Source organism: Lissotriton vulgaris, chromosome 1_1 (assembly GCF_964263255.1).
Source record: "Lissotriton vulgaris chromosome 1_1, aLisVul1.2, whole genome shotgun sequence".
In the NCBI taxonomy this organism is placed as follows: Eukaryota; Metazoa; Chordata; class Amphibia; order Caudata; family Salamandridae; genus Lissotriton; species Lissotriton vulgaris.
The window spans coordinates 1,102,395,883-1,102,413,251 of NC_141685.1; positions in this window are offsets into that span (position 1 = coordinate 1,102,395,883).

The window sequence follows — 17,369 nt, forward strand, 5'->3', positions numbered from 1 at the left end:
AGAGAGATGTAGGGTCAGTTCATTGGCATCAACAGAACAATCATATGCAAACAAAGAATCACTGAAGATGATGAAATATACATGTTGCACACCACCCTGTGCAACATTGTGCGACCTAAATTTTAAACTCGAACATTGCGTGCCAACAAGCAAACCAGGCATAAGTGGGCCATGTGATGATCACACTGCACAATATCCCGCCAGTGGCTCAGTTTAACCAAACACACAAATAGATCGGATCAGACCTTGGGCCCTGATGGGGGCAAAGATGAACCCCACAACATGTTGCCATTGGCATATCTGGATGGAGCACAAGGGGAACACACAGATACAAACTACAACATAACAGTCCACAATGGCCATGAGCTCATGCCATCCACCATGTTGTACTGTGGGGCACAACTACTGTTGCACATTGGCTTCAGATGTCTAAGCCTCACAATTCTGAGATCATGCAATGCACACATTGATGAAAGCTCACACAGATTAGGCATTCTGCTGTTCCCTTCCACTTGGGTTCTCAGACCACCACAACGCAGACCCTACCTGATGCCCAAGACTCAGAATGCAATGTCAATGCCCACCACGCAAATCATATTAGGAAGTACATGTAGGGCAAAGGCATGACAGCTGCATCCAACACAGAGGCCACTTACAAGCTCCTGCATCACACTACCAACATCACAGAGCCCAGCGCTGGCCCAGCCTGCGAACACATGCAGCCCCTCACAGCCAAAGTCACCCTTCCATGAATACTCACCCCTAGCTTCTGCTGATGCTCCTTTAAATGTGCATCCAGCTCAGGCGGTGTCACAGCCGAGATGCGGGCCATTAGTGCTGTCATGCTCTGGCATGCCAACCTGCTAGTCCTAGGGAGCAGCCCCAGCATCATCTCTGCCACGTTCCAGCAGATGTCATCCCACCTCTTGTGGCAGTATGTGCGCCGCCAGTTGGAGACACCTAGAGCACTGGCCCTCCACATGGCCTTCCGCTGGTGGACTTTGAGCTGCAGGCTCGGGAGACAAGAGGGGGAAATCATCAGTGACACAGTGTTATGTACCAATATCTCTCAGTACAAGGGCATGATACTAAATCATCCCAAATTCACAGATTTGCCTAACAGTGACAAGAATGCATCTCAAATGGAACAACAACATGGTAGAATCCCACGTAAATGCATGCAGGGATGAGGGTGGACACAGTACCGGCCCATCTCAAACACATGCAAGATGCCAGCACAGAAAGCCATGTGTAGCCTGCCCACATCTACTATGCATTGTCAGGTAGAGCAAAACATACCTTACATATCATATATGTTATGGGGTTGACTCACTGAGTACAACGCTGCGCAGCACTCTATGTCCTTGCCCTGTGAATGGCTCACTGTGTCATGGATGTCACATCGAAGGACATGATCTCACAAAGCCACACTCTTCTACAAAGGCCTGTTGTGTGCAATCTACAGGACTGAGATGGCTCATAGATGGAGAGTGAGGAAAAAAAAGAAAAAGGTAACACTCTGTGCAGTCAGTGATGTGTCCTTGTCAGATTGGGTGGTGACTGTGCAGGCCAGGTGGGCTCACACTGAGGGGAACAACAAGGGACCCACACAGCCATTCACACAACCAATCACTGTCCTGACTCCTGCATTATCAACTTGCTGCGTCACTGTATGGCTGACAAGACAATACGTGTCCCATAAATTCTAATGTGCAGGCAGGTAAACGTGTGAAATAGGCTACACACCCCTTTCCCCTGGATGAAGCATGCTAGGCAGTGCATGGCAAAACCCCACACTCTCAGGCACATACTGCAGCAGCTCAATTTCATTTGTGCCACCACTGCACTTGCACTCCTAATGTTGAAGACTTACCATGACATTTGGGGCACCATATAGCCTTGGATACTTTGTGAGCACCTCGTCCACCAGGACCTCCAGCTCCTCGCTGGTGAAGGGACTGGCCTGGATCTTCTCAGTCCTCATCATCACTGTGGCCAGGAGACAGCAGCAGCAGCAGTTGGTGGTGAGGGGTCGCAGGCAGTAGTCCCTGGAGACAGCAGCAGTAGCAGTTGGTGGTGAGGGGTGTCAGGCAGCAGTCCCTGGAATCATCAGCAGCAGCAGTTGGTGGTGAGGGGTGGCAGGCAGCAGTCCCTGGAGACAGTAGGAGCAGCAGTTGGTGGTGAGGGGTGGCAGGCAGCAGTCCCTGAAGACAGCAGCAGTTGGTGGTGAGGGGTGGCAGGCAGCAGTCCCTGGAGACAGCAGCAGCAGTTGGTGGGGAGAGGTGGCAGGCAGCAGGCTCTGTGATCTGTGGAAATGTGAGGTTCTTCCCCACACATATATAGTCCCCTGCGCTAGTTTCAGTGGTTCTAAGATGCTGCAATTGGTGTTTCAGGTCAGCCTTTTTCAAATGCATCCAATGACTGGCTCTGCAGTGGCGGAGCACACCTACTCAGTTTTTCAAAATTGCATTAGGCTTTTGCAATTGCAGTTCCCGTTCGATGTAAGGGCATGGTCCATGGCGGTGACACACCACAGGAGCCAGGCGTGCGCTAGCACGGTGGTGCATCTTTCAATTGCATCCAATGCCGGCCCCACGGTGGCAGAGCACACCTAACGCGATTTTCAAAATTGCATCATGCTACTGCAATTGCGGTTCCCATTGGCTGTAAATGCATGGTCCATGGCGGTGACACACCGCAGAGGCCAGGTGGGTGCTACCGTGGTGGTGCATCTTTCAATTGCATCCAATGACTGGCCCTGCAGTGGCGGAGCATGCCTACCGCGATTTTCAAAATTGCATTGGGCTACCACGATTGCGTTTCCCATTGGCTGTATGGGCACGGTCCATGGTGGTTACACAGCGCTGGTGCCTGGTGGTAGCCACCACGATTTGGGTGCCATACATTACCATGAGTGACCGCGATTTGGGTGGCGGAGCATGCCAACCACCATTTGGGCATGTGTATATGGCTATCACTACCTCACTTGCATTTTGGGGATTGGTGGTGACACTCCGCTGCTGCCAGGCGGTAGCTACTATGATTTGGGTGGTGGAGCATGCCAACCGCCATTTGGGCATGTGTATATGGCTATTACTGCCGCACTTGCACTTTGGGGATTGGTGGTGACACACCGCTGCTGCCAGGCGGTAGTTACTGCGATTTGGGTGCCCTAAATCAACATGAGTGACCACGATTTGGGTGGCGGAGCATGCCAACCGCCATTTGGGCATGTATATATGGCTATCACTATCGAACTTGCATTTTGGGGATTGGAGGTGACACACCGCTGGTGCCAAGCAGTAGCTACCATGATTTGGGTGGCGGAACATGCCAACCGCCATTTGGGCATGCGTATATGGCTATCACTACAGCACTTGCATTTTGAGGATTGGTGGTGACACACCACTGGTGCCAGGTGGTAGCTACTGTGATTTGGGTGCCACACATTAACATGATTGACCGTGATTTGGGTGGCAGAGCATGCCAACCACCATTTGGGCATGTGTATAAGGCTATCAGTACCGCACATGAGTTTTGGGGATTGGTGGTGACACTCCGCTGGTGACAGGCGGTAGCTACCGTGATTTGGGTGGCGGAGCATGCCAACCGCCATTTGAGCATGTGTATATGGCTATCACTACCGCACTTGCATTTTGGGGATTGGTGGTGACACACTGCTGGTGCCAGGTGGTAGCTACCACCATTTGGGTGACATACATTAAAATGAGTGACTGCGATTTGGGTGGCGGAGCATGCCAACTGCTATTTGTGCATGTGTATATGGCTATCAGTACAGCACTTGCGTTTTGGGGATTGGTGGTAACACTCTGCTGGTGACAGGCGGTAGCTACCGCGATTTGGGTGGCGGAGCATGCCAACCGCCATTTGGGCATGTGTATTTGGCTATTTCTACCGCACTTGTGTTTTGGGGATTGGTGGTGACACACTGCTGATGCCAGGCGGTAGCTACCACAATTTGGGTGCCATACAGTGACATTAGTGATCGCAATGAACAATGTGCAGATGTGTTGGTCTACTTTTCTTTGCTAATGCACAGATTTTGATTTAGATGTGAGACAGTGGTGTTGGAGTTTCACACATATGCTGAACGAAATACTCCCAGGCCTGCTCATGCTAGATGTGGCCATATCCCAATGTGCATTCTGATAGTCATATGTTGTTTCAGAGGTACTTGCTGTGTGAAAGGGGACAAGTGTACGAGTTGTGTAGCTGAAGGAGTCCTGACATGTAAGCTGGTCTGTGACTCAAATGTGATGACAGTCATTGTTGGCGTTGTATCAGTCAAAACATAAGATGTTGTACACATCTCATGGTGTATTGCGTTAACATGTGTCCACTTTGATCTCAACTAGGAGGAGACCAAATCTGCATCGTCCCTTTTAGGGGTGGGCGAAATGTACCTAGTCGCGCTATGCAAAGCTCCGCGAAATAGTAAAAAATCTCTGCGAGCACGCAAACGTTCTGTGAACACGCAGAATTGCTTGTTCCACTCCGCGATGCTTTTTCCCTGTTCACAAATGCTGTTTGTGTGCTTGGGGAGAAATATCTCACGAACACGCAATTTGAAAGCGCAAACAAGCAAAGAATTCTGCGAAGCCACGGATTGTTGTAAATTATTAATCTAGGACCCTAGTGTAAATTTTCCCGATTCATGCCCTCATATAGGTATACTTTATCATATCCTTATATAGGCATAGAAATCAATACCATATTTGGCCTAAGCCTTACAGCCCAAATACGGCATGGCTACTTCCACTAAGTTCCGAGAATCAACAACGTTTTCTTGGAAAAACCCGCCCCCAGTGGCTAGGGACTTCCCCCTGCTTGATTGAATATTGAGTTCTCCAAGAAATCCTGGAGTTTTCAAAGAATCTAGCCTTTGAGTGATGTTATTAAGTCCAATCATGCGTCAAACTCGGCACCTTCGAAGTATAAATATGCCTAGGTTTGCCCAGTCAAACACACAGTGGTTTGGAGCAGATCGACTATTTACTTGCCCGACGACCCTGCAGCAGCAAGTGCCGAAGGAAGCCGACCCTCCAGCTCACGCACTGTCTATTCTCCTGCCGAGAAATCCAGCTCCAGTGTTTCCGGACTACCCTTGCGGGTATCTGGGAAATCGAGTCCTGAGAGAGAGATACAAGATCTCCTTCATTCTAAAACCAAGGTACGGAGCTGATTAGACCTCTTAGAGAATTCTTGGAATAGATTCCTGGCAGAGAACTACTAAACTTAAGCTACTCCTCACTTACTACTTCCCTTGTACTAGACTTAGGTTAGGTACACCGGGGTAGGCGTATTTTAGAAGCACCAGTTGAGTACTTTTAGTCATTATTTATTACTGTATGTATTGTATACATTTTATTCTCTTTTATGGCTTAGAAACCATATCATGCTTTTACAGTACAACTTTGTATTACTCTTCGTATTATATGCATTGTACTTTATGACAAGTATTACGATTGTAGCAGTACATTTCTTATGCTTGAGAAAGAAGACTGTTCAATAAATACTTTTATTTAAAATGCCTATCTCTCTATTTTCTCAGCACCTCTGGTGAAACGAAACATGCACGATTGACTGAGTAAAATGGCTATCTATTGTTTCCACCACTCTAGAGATTGATTTCTTATTCTTGGGAAACAAAGTTGTCATGTTTATGCGGTTGTCAGAAACTAATCCCTTCTTGTTTATTCGCGAAAGTTTCTAGTGACCTCTGAGCTAGCTGGCACTCACTATTAAGTTTAATATATTCGGTAGAGACCTAGTCGACCTCAGTCCTACGTCTAAACTACAGTATATATTATTCCAATGCGCAGAGCCTATTGGGAATATAGGAACTACACTACATGGCGCCCAACGTTTGGTAAGGCGATAATTTAATGCTAGATACTAGAGTAACTCTAACCCCTTTTCCCTTAAAATACTCCAATAGACAGACCCTCCAGCTTATCGCGATTTCGCGATTTGCAAAAAAATCGCGAAATCGGCCGATCTGTTGAAATGCCGCGATATTTGGGCAAAAGCCCGCAAAATTTGCCGTTTCCGCCGTCTCTGCCGTTTTCCGCCCGTTTCCGCCTTAAAATCCAGCCCCATGCGCACCCATTTTCCATTCCCCAGGATTTCGCGGCGAGAGAAGGAGCGAGAGGAGGTCGAGGACGGTGGCCGAGAGAGGGAGAAGACCACGGCGGCCGAGAGAGGGAGAAGACCAGCAAGAAGCGGCAGCGACACACACACGAAGACTCTTCCTCTTCTCCAGAGACCAGGGAAGCGGACTCGGAGCAGGAGAACAGCCGGCCGGCGAACACAGACAAGAGGTACGTCCGTCCCTGCCAGGATCCCGTTAGCAGGGAACAAGAAGCTGTTCGGAAGTCATTTCCGACCCACAGAAATACTAAAATAAAAGATTAATGTCCCCCGAGGCCCGCCGCGTCCCCCGTGTGCGGCGGCCCTCGGCGGGCCTTCGGGGGACATTAATCTTTTATTTTTAGTATTTCTGTGGGTCGGAAATGACTTCGGAACAGCTTCTTGTTCCCTGCTAACGGGATCCTGGCACCAGTCACAACATTTTCATTTAAGTCAATGTTTTATATTACACCTTCTGACAGTATTGTGTGTTTGAGTGGGGTTAGTAGCAAGCAAATTGATCGAGTAAAAGGCAAATTTGCATCTTGCTTTGGAGAGGACACAGCTTACCGCCCAACTTACTGCTCGACTGTTTTCCTGGCATTTCTTAAACCCTCTTACTAAGGCACTTCGTTTTTCTTTGTCAACATTTCATATAGTCCTTGTGTGCAGCTTTTCAGAGTCAACCTGTTTATGCTGTTTTGTACTTTAACCTTGACTGACATGCGTTAAGGAACAATGTTTTGTATTCACAGCCTCATTCAGACAACAAGTCATTTTGCTTACAAGTGGGTTTAGGAAATGAGTGGACTTTCCCAGGCCACAACCTTACAAATTTTGCATATTCCTTAGAAAATATAGCAGCTCTTGCATGACCTTTGCCTTAAAACATTGTGGATTGTAAAAACAACAGGTGATGGACAGAATGCAGAAAAAGTCATACATTCACCCCAGTACAGAGATCTGGGCCAAAATCCATCGTTTTTTTGCTCACCATGCCATTCCAGTTTGAACCCAGCCATATGCAAATCAGTCTTGACCCTGTGCCCCATGGGTACAGTCCAGCCCGAACTGCCAAGCCAAGTCCTCCCTGGACTGGAAACAAGCATCCAAGGACAGGTTTCGGGCTTTCAGCCCTCATCAGCCTGGATAGCTTGATTCCAGTGGCATGGAGATTATGGGACTCACGTCTGAGCATACCCATCCCACTCGCTTCGAGACCTGTCTCTGCCTCCAGCATGCCTAGTCTGAAACCTGTGGGGGCTCAGAAGAACTGAACATACATGGCCAAGATTAACCTGCCTTTTAACTAAAACAAATGGGCTGAATTGTAAATAAACAAAATGTACATAACTCCATGTTGTCAAATAACTCAAACAGTAAGATATCTGTGTTTGGTGTTGCAAAAAACCCAAAATAAAATGCCGCTAAATGCCGCTAAATTTCCATTTTTGTGCCACTAAATTTTCATTTTTGTGCCGCTAAATTTGCTAATCCATGCCGATATATCTTGGGGGGTCTGAATAGATGTCTGGAGTGGGTAAAAGGTTAATATCTGCCAAAACTGAGTAGGACGAAAATCCTATGTATTCGTTTTTGGTTTATTCAACGTTGAAGGATACAGTGTTCCAAAATATTGTGCATCTAATCTTTGTTTCCTTGAAATGTTGCTCTGCAAAAAAACTTTCAGTCGACAAAATGACGGTGAGTGACGATGAAAGGGAGAGAGCTAGAGCAGCAGCTCAAGCAGTCTTAGATGACACAAGTCTCCAACAAAATGACGCGGATGCAATAATCATCCCGGTAAATGTAAGAAAAACCATAACTATAAAACTTATAGAAAATGGTGTATCATCAAGAAGTGGTAAAGTAATCTTTGTTATAGAGGCACATGAATATCGGCAGACAGGTATTCTATTCATGGATTCTATTTCCTGCAGCAAATGCAGTAACACACGAGTTCCACTACTACAAAGTAGAGGAACCTCCAGAGGAATACATTCCTTTTGAGGACGTTGAAATTCCAATACCTTACCAAGAGCATCAGCTCTGGTTTAAAGGCGCCCTACAACATCAAAATCACATTACCAGGCTCGGTCCACTAGGTAGACCAGGAACAACATGGCCGGTACTAGCCAGCTACACACCACATCAAGACATTAACAGAATGACAGGTCCAGAACTGTTAGCTCACATAGATTGGTTAGACAATTGGTTCAAAATGTCATGCAGACTTTAACAGTCCAACCAGCTGTAAGGATTCCACAGCACAACCCTCACCAGGGGAACACAAACAAAATTACACCACAGACTATACAATCAGTCATTGGTAAATTACCCACAAAGAGGGAACAAATTCCGTTCTGGTTAGCTAAAAAGATTACTCAAATAGAGGCAGTATTCCCTGATAGTACACCTAATGAGAAACACAGAATTCTGACAATCTGTTTACCAATGGGGATAGCACCACATGTGGAGGACTGTGACACTTGGGGTACAGTCTTTGCTTCAATCTACACAAAAACACATGGTGTACCGTCAATGGCGGTAATACCATACGTTCTGAGGCAGATTCAAAATAAATACGGTCCAGAACCGGCCTTAAATCTAGGTATGAAATTACTAAAAGATTTCTAACAGGTCTCGGCTATATTATTAGCTAACATTAGAGGTGAAGCAGCATCCGTGGCAATCTGCCAAAAGTTAAAAGAAACAGATATAACAGAATGACTATATGAGCTTGCTAGAATTATTGAAAAATCTTATGAAGAATTAGGAAGAGATAGTTTGGGTGGGAAACCGGTAAAACCCGAATTAACAGAAAATCCTGAAAAAGTATTTAATAAAAATAATCTCACTACTACTAAATAGAAGTGGGAAAATACTAAACAGACACTTCCTAAAGAGAAACGTTCTCAATCCAGAGAAAGATCTCCCCAACGAGGAGGTAGGTCTCCCCAACGGGAGCCCTCTTAAAAAAGGTATAACCTTAGGAATAGGGATAATTTGAAAAAACCTGATAGATATCAAGATAATGATACACATCCCTCTCGATCTTTTCAGACTTCCTCGCAGAAATCGGAAAGAAGAGGATGGTCAGAACAGAAAGAGGAACGCGTCAAGTCCAAAGACAAAGAACCCGTTCACCAAAGCAAAAAAGCTCAATTCACCAAAAAGAAGGTAGCAAGCATAAAGATCAGACAAGCCGAGGATCTTGAAGACACAACTCATGAACGGGGAGTGGGCTCAGACAATGCTAGACAGCAGAGATCACCATAGTTCGCAGGATCCTGAAGGATCATCTGGAGACAGTGGACTTGAATTAATCCATTCAAGTTGAAACTGCAGACACCAGGGTTAGTGTACCCCACAAGTCATATGAAGTAACACTCCGGATGGAGGGGGACATAACTAGAAAAATAAGAGCACTCTTTTGGGAGAAGCTCTCTAAGGGCTATAACATTCTTCTAGCTGAATGAGACTGGCCGCCTGAATTTGTCAGGGATTGCCCACATGACAAAGAAATATTTATGCCAGCCTTCTCAAATCACATTCCAATTCATAAAAAATACACATATGCCAGAAAATGGGCTGTGGCCTAGACTCCAACATTATATAAAATCACGTAGGATGGGATGAGGACTCTCCTCACCATAAAATCCAGTTAAAAAATCAGCCTACTGCACAGAGGCAGTATCCAGTTAAGCAAGAAGCTAAAAAACAAGTCAGGGAGATTTTAAATCAACTTGAATACCAAAGGGTGATTGAAACATGCACCTCGTCAATGAACTATCCTTTGTTTCCTGTCTCCAAACCAGACAATTCATATTGTCTAGTTTTGGATTCTAGACATTTAAACTCCGGTTGCAAAACGTTTGCAGTACAAAATTCACACCGTGAAGCATTGATGAATAACATTGTGCGGCAAAAATATAACACCACATTAGATATTTCGAATGGGTTTTTCTGTCAAAACATTGCACCTGAAAGCAGACATTTGACCGCTTTCTCAATTATGGGGACACAGCGGCAATTTTGCAGTCTCCCCCAGGGATTCAAGAATAGTCCAGGGTTATTTTCAGCCAGGGTAACAGAGTTACTACAAACGTACGATGATGAGGCATTATCCTATGTCGATGACATCTATCTTACAGACGACGACTTGGACGTACACTTGAAAAGAGTGAACACCAAAATACTTGGGTTCGCATCTGAAGGGTATAAATTCAATTTTAAGAAATCACAAATTGCCCACCTCAATTTTCTATTTCTAGGCTACGAGTTATCAAGTGAAGGCAAAAGCCTGGCAGCTAACTTTCTAGAGAAATGTGCGCTGCTACAACCTCCAAAGACGCTGAAAAACTTACAGTCAATTCTAGGTTTCCTGAATTTTGGAAGAACTTATGTTCTGAATTACGCAGAAAGGGTTAAACCTCTCTACGAATTATTCATACGTGATTTCAAACCAACTAATTGGACTCAAACACACACAGAAATTCTGCGGTCAGTCCAGACAGACATGTTAGCAAAAACACAATTACAGACACGCGAAAATGTGCGCAACCTTGTGATCCGAATCATCCCAGGGAGATGCAGATTCACGTACCTAACTTTTAATGAAGGAGAAACGGTACCAATAGCATACACACAAGCTGAAATGAAATTCACTTCTACTGAGAAAATTCTGACTGTGGTTCAAACTGCAGTAGCCAAGGAGAGAGCCCGTGTACAGGGTAAACGCTTAATGATCGTTACACCTGTACCTGCCTTAGAGGCAGTGACAAAAGCTAGCATTCCAAATGCAAAAGCTTTACATCCAAGATGGATACAATGGGTTAACTCTCTTGCTGCAACAGACGTGGAATACGTGCTTGACCCATACTTGAAAACACAAGAATTTCTCCAATACGAACATGAATGTCCTCTGCCGACCGAGATTCTGCCTCTGGAACATTACAGCTCTATAATATATACAGACGTATCAGCACAGCCCACAATTGGGGGTAAACAAGCCTATAGTGCTGCGTGCGCGATTGTTGAAGGTCTCTGGCACGAAGGCAAATTTAGACCTATGGTCACAAAAACTCAATAACTCGGAGACTGTACAGCTCAGTGAGCTGAACTATAGGCTTTCAAGATGGCACTTGAAAATACCGATCGCAAATTCCCCACACTCATATGTGCGATTCGTATTACTGCATACAATCTTACAATGAATACTTGCAGAACTGGGTTCAGAATGGCTTCAAAGACGCTAAAGGTGGCACAATTAGGCATAAAATGCTTTGGGAACAAGTAGTTCTTTTACAGAAAGAACTACAAAAGACTCACGTGATACATACACTGAGTCATCAGCGTGATGGCATTAACATTGCAGGGATTCAGTGGCTGATGAAGCCGCGAAGGCAGCTGTACAAACAGCTTCCGTAGCTACAATCGCTCGTTCAAAAAGAGTAATAGATGGTGAAACGTTACTAGCAGTAAAAGCTTCTATGGAAGGCAATCATGCAGCGTTACCTCTAAACTATCCACTCACGCATACATACATAATTGATGCAAACTCCGTTCCTTTTGCTCAAATCCCTGGAGTGGGGGACAGAGTAATTCCAAACAGGAAGCGGAGAGCTTACTTGGTTGAAGAAGCACATATGGAAGAGGGTCTGACACATCAAGGGATCTTGAAATCTCTAAAAAGAATTAGAAGAGATGTACTGGTGGCCAGGAATGAGCATCCAAGTTTACGAATTTGGAATCAACTGTGATGCCTGTTACAGATATCATAGCTTTGACAACTACCAGATACCTGACTACAGTGTAGCCAGCCCAGTTCAGATGTCTTTGTTAGACAGCATTAGACTATCTACACGCAGACGTCATCATGGACAGATGCGGTCCCACAACTACTAGGACAAGATTTATTTGGATGTGGCACCAGCGCTCGGCTGACGCCAGAACTGTTATAAAGGATTTGCGAGTCTTTATCGGCACATACGCAATCGGCACGCTACATTCTGACCTGGGTCCTGCGTTTAGCTCTCAAGCTTACAAGGAGGCCATGGCTAGTTTAGGCGTTGCATTGCGGTATTCTAGTCCCTTCCATCCTGAGGATAATGCGGTAGTGGAAAGAAAAAACCGTGACATAAAGCAATCCATAACAGCTAAGGTATTAGGTTCGGGTGATCGGTGGGTCAAACATCTAATAAGTGTCCAACGTAGTCTTAACAATCTGCCAAGAAATTCTCTGGGGGTAATCACTCCATATGAATTACTGTTTGGTACTAGAATGATAATCAAAGACCTCGATTGTCAAACTTCAGTGGTGGAACAAAAACCCTTTGATGTCAAAGATCGTTTGGCTGTTTTACAGGACTTAAATGAAACAAGAAGAAGTCTGAGTAATACAATACAAAAGCCAACAGCCACTGAAGAAAAACCACCTGTCCCAGCAAGACCTGTCTGGATTCCAAATATTGGGGATCTAGTCAGGGAAAAGATAGCGGTGAAGAAGGAATTTGGCCCTTCTTACAGAAAAGCAGTACCTGTCTTGGCAATCCAAGGAACAAGATCAGTAGTTCTACCGCCCCTTGCTGGTAAAAGGGAGAACAGAGTTGTGTCTATCGACCTGGTCACAATCATGTGGCCAATAATAAGTAGTAGGCCCAGTGGACTCCCAAGTTGTAGCAGAAGACCAAATCTTGCTACTATCCAAGAGGTTCAAACTGAAAGACTTATCACCTTTGATAAACCTGCAGTAAGAAAAGAAGGACTATTTAACAAAGCCATGGAACTCGTGCCTCTTGAGACCCAAATAACAGTTCATCAAGAAACACCTATCTATAATGATGTAGCCTCTGAATACATCAATATGACAAAGGAAGACGCAACTCCAAAGATTAATAACAATCCTGATGCAATTCCAACAATTGACAGAACTGCTTCTGGCTATTTCATCAACTTTGATACATTTTCTGAGGATCCCAGTGAACCCAAAGAAACGCCAGCAAATAAAACTCTCAAAGAAAAAACAACAGAACTCTTTCATCAACTTGAGAAAATATATCTGGTTTCACCATGGATTGAATTTTGGATTGGTTTAGGTGTATTTTTTCTCCTACTCAGGGCGACTCCTTCGCAACCTTGGCACTCCGTTCAATTACGTACTCTTAAGTTGGCTTGTAAAAAATTAGAGCGAGGGTGGCGAGTCGCGTACTGTCCACATGCTAAGGAGGCATATCGCATGGCACAGCGAAATTATTATGTTAGTATTAAACGGGCCAAATCTGATTACTTTGCCAATAGACTAGAGAAGGCCAATAACAATAGCAGGGAAATCTTTTCCATTGTCAAGTGTTTTCTTTCCCCTTGTGCGGAACAAATGTCAGTGAAGCCTTCTACGGAGTGGTGTGAGGTTCTTTCCTCTTTTTTCCTAAATAAAATTGCCACAATCCAGCAGAGTCTTAGAGAAATTAAGGGTGGGATTATATGGCTGAGATACCCGCCACCCCCTCTCAACACAATCCCCAAGGATGGGAAACCGGAAACAGTTCTGAAGTTTTTGGAAGACGGGAGGGAGTGACCCTCCCGGCCGTATTTATTAAAATATGAAACAAAATTTAAAACATTAAATAAACAGTTTCATATTATGTACAATTTCATTACCACATTGCGATGTTTGGCTAACCTTAACAGATTCTCTAATACAAAGGTTCTCCTAGCCGAACTAACATCCTACAAAACATTTACTTGAAATTTTGAAATTGTACATCCTAACGTTTAAGGGCCAACGGCAAGGTCGTAACCGGTGTCAAGATCCCTAACCCAGAAATATCGCCCTCACTTGTGAGGGGCGGCCCAGAGGCGTACCTCAAGTGCAATTACCAATTTCCCTTGACTTGACGGGGGCCCCAATAAAACTCGACGCCACTTAGAGGTCGTACGAGGACTCGTGTGAGGTATCTAGAAGGTAGCGTAGACCCCCCCCCCCAAACCCCACACAACTTACCATATCTGCCGTCGCAGACGTCCTGGCCCCGGGAAATTCCCCAGGAGGGGGCTGTAACCCCTCCTACCCAGGAAGGGGCCTTGACCGCCTTTCCTTTTCTTTCGGCGACCCATCCTTAGAAGGGACCGCCTCCCCGTTGAGGGGCCAATGGCCACCTCCCCCGAGCGCTCCCATCCGTGCTGGGTGACGCCCACTCATAGGGATCTTCCAATTAGTGCTCACCGATCATGACCTTACCGCCACAGGCCGGATAGTTGACCGGCTATCCGGACCCCCCACAACACTCCTACCTAAAGGTCATGGTATAACGTTTTTAGCCATGCTAAGAAGTCTCCTATGAGTAACTCATTCCCCACCCGAGACAAATGCACTCCATCCCCCAAATACATACTGTCATCATTAATACACCCATGCGAAATAGAATGCAGTGTCTTGGAACGGAACAACCTACTCACTTTGTTATTAAGCTTTCTAACAGAATGATTTAGAGCAGGAACCGAAATCGCCCCCCGCCACACTTTTCGTGGGATCATATGGGACCACGCAATTGTGCACCCTGGAACTCTCCTTGCCAACCAACTTACAGTGGAAAGCATCGCCTCAAGAAGAAGTCGTCTACCAGTGGTGACCAAATCATTACCCCCAAGATGTACTATGACTACAGACGGTGGTGACCTCGTCCGCCCTAGCAAACCCTCAAAAAATGATTGAAACTGGTCAATACAGAGACCGCCTCTTCCGTAGAAGGACACACTGTACCCGTATTCCCCAGCTACGTGAATCATGTCACCTGCCTTGAATACGTCTGCGGCACGTCTCACGTATGAGTGGCCCACGACCCACACTTCCTTTTTCACAGCCGGTGATGTCTGACCGCTGGCCCGGTGTTGGGTCGACTGCAAAGTCCGCCCCGCCTCGTAGGCTTGCGCAACTGAAAACCAAACAAAACAAGAAGCGTGAGTACATCGTTACAGCTTCACAACATGTGCAACCGCACATACCTTTTATAACAGTTGGAGGACCAACGCCCCACCCGTTTAACTTGTTCCACATTCAGACCCCTGGCTGTAGCTTCTGTAGCAGCCCCTATCCGAAAGGAATGGGTCCCAAACTCGCCCGGGTTCAAGCCCGCAGCGGCAATCGACATCGCAAGCACCCGCTGAAACTGAAACTTTGTCAGTGGGGTGGCGTCAGCGTGTCTCAACAAGGTCCCCCCCCATGATGCCACCCTTCGTGCTAAATAATCTTCTAAACACTTTACCGGGCACATGGAGGACCCGGGAATCCTGCGTATGATTACACAGTCGCCCATCCCACTTTGATCGGTCTTGGACCTGACAAATGAGACCGTCATTGTCTCCCCTCTGATCTGGACGTGCTCCTGGCACAATCCTCCTGTCACATCCCGCTTGTTCCTCGCCACTAGTTCGCTTACCCGCATAGCCCCATGGAATGCCAGCGTAAAAGCGGCTCGGAATAACACTGTCTCAAACTGAGATGAACACGTAGCAGGGAGTCTGTATAATAACTGGGCCAGCCTATCCAAACCTATCGGGCGCCTATCGTCTACTCTGCGACCCTCAAGGCGTTGCCACCCCCGTAGCGCTTTCTGTACTACAAAAGACGCTGTCGGGTCATGGATCCCATGAGCCCTAGCAACAAAGGAAATGGCAGCCCGGTGCCTCTGAGCCGTGGCCACCGATTTCCCGACCAGATGTAAGGACATCAGAAAATTTACCACCCACTCCTCCTGGCCCCAAAGCTCCTCTCTATCAGTCCCCAAAAAGGCTAAATAGGACCGGAACGCCCCTTCATATGCCTTCCTCGTCCTGGGTGCTAAGCTCTCTCCCACGAGGTTACGAAGTTCGGGGCACCGAGAGACCAGAGAGCTTCGGGAAAGGGTGCCGGCTCCGGGTCCGCTGTGGGAAGAAAACCCCAGAAAGCCTGCATACGAAAACGAGACAGTGCATCAGCCGCCTGGTTCATTACCCCTGGGACATGTCTTGCTCTGAATAGCACATTCAATTGCATACACAGTAAAACAATTTCCTTGAGCAGTCTCAAAATCCATTTGCATCGTGCTGCCTGGCTATTGATACACTCGACCACGGTCATATTGTCAGACCAAAATACCACAGAGTGATCTTTGAACCCTTCGGGCCAAGTTCTCAGGGCCACTAAAATGGGGAAAAGTTCCAGGAAAGCAATGTTACTTGTCAGTCCATTGTCATGCCACCATGTCGGCCACTTTTGTGCAGACCATCTTGTGCCGAAGATGGCACCAAAACCTATGCTCCCTGCCGAATCTGTCCACAGCCCCAGCTCCTCAGAGGACACGGCCGGTTTGTTCCAGACGACTCGACCATTGAAATCCGCCAGAAATGCCAACCAAATGCGCATGTCCTGGCGGACCTCTGCCGAGAGCCTTGTGCGATGATGGCCCTCCTTCAGGCCGACCATGGCTTGAGCAATCGAACGGGAAAAGGGGCGGGCCATTGGTATAACCCTCAGGGCAAAATTCAACTGGCCCACTAACTGCTGTAATTGATGCAGCTTAACCTTAGGTCCACTTATACACATTTGCAGGGATGTCCTGAACTTTAACACTTTGTCAGCTGGTAAACGAAAACAACCTTCTCCGGAGTCTAACTCGATCCCCAGAAACTCGAGGCAAGTGGAAGGCCCCACAGTCTTACCTGGTGCCAATGGCACGCCAAACTGCTTCATCAAGACACAAAATTGCGCCAAAGCCTGCCCACATTCCGGATCCCCGGCTGCCCCCAGGAACAAAAAATCATCAAGTTAATGCATCACATGCTGGAAACCCGTCTTCCTTGTGAAGACCCATTGTAGAAAACTACTGAATTTTTCGAAATAGGCACAAGATATAGAGCACCCCATCGGCATACACCTATCCATGTAATAATGACCCTGAAACATGAAACCAAGGAGACGCTGATCGTCTGGATGTACCGGGAGCAACCGGAACGCTGACTCGATATCAGATTTTGCCATCAGCGCCCCGGGCCCCAGGCGATTCAAAATGGCTACGGCCTCATCGAAGGATGCGTACTGCACCGAACACACTTCCGGGTCTATCGCTTCGTTTACGGAAAGACCACGTGGGGCTGATAAATTATGTATCAGCCGAAACTCACCCGGGTCCTTCTTTGGGACCACACCTAACGGGGAACAAACAAAGTTAAGAACCGGTGGT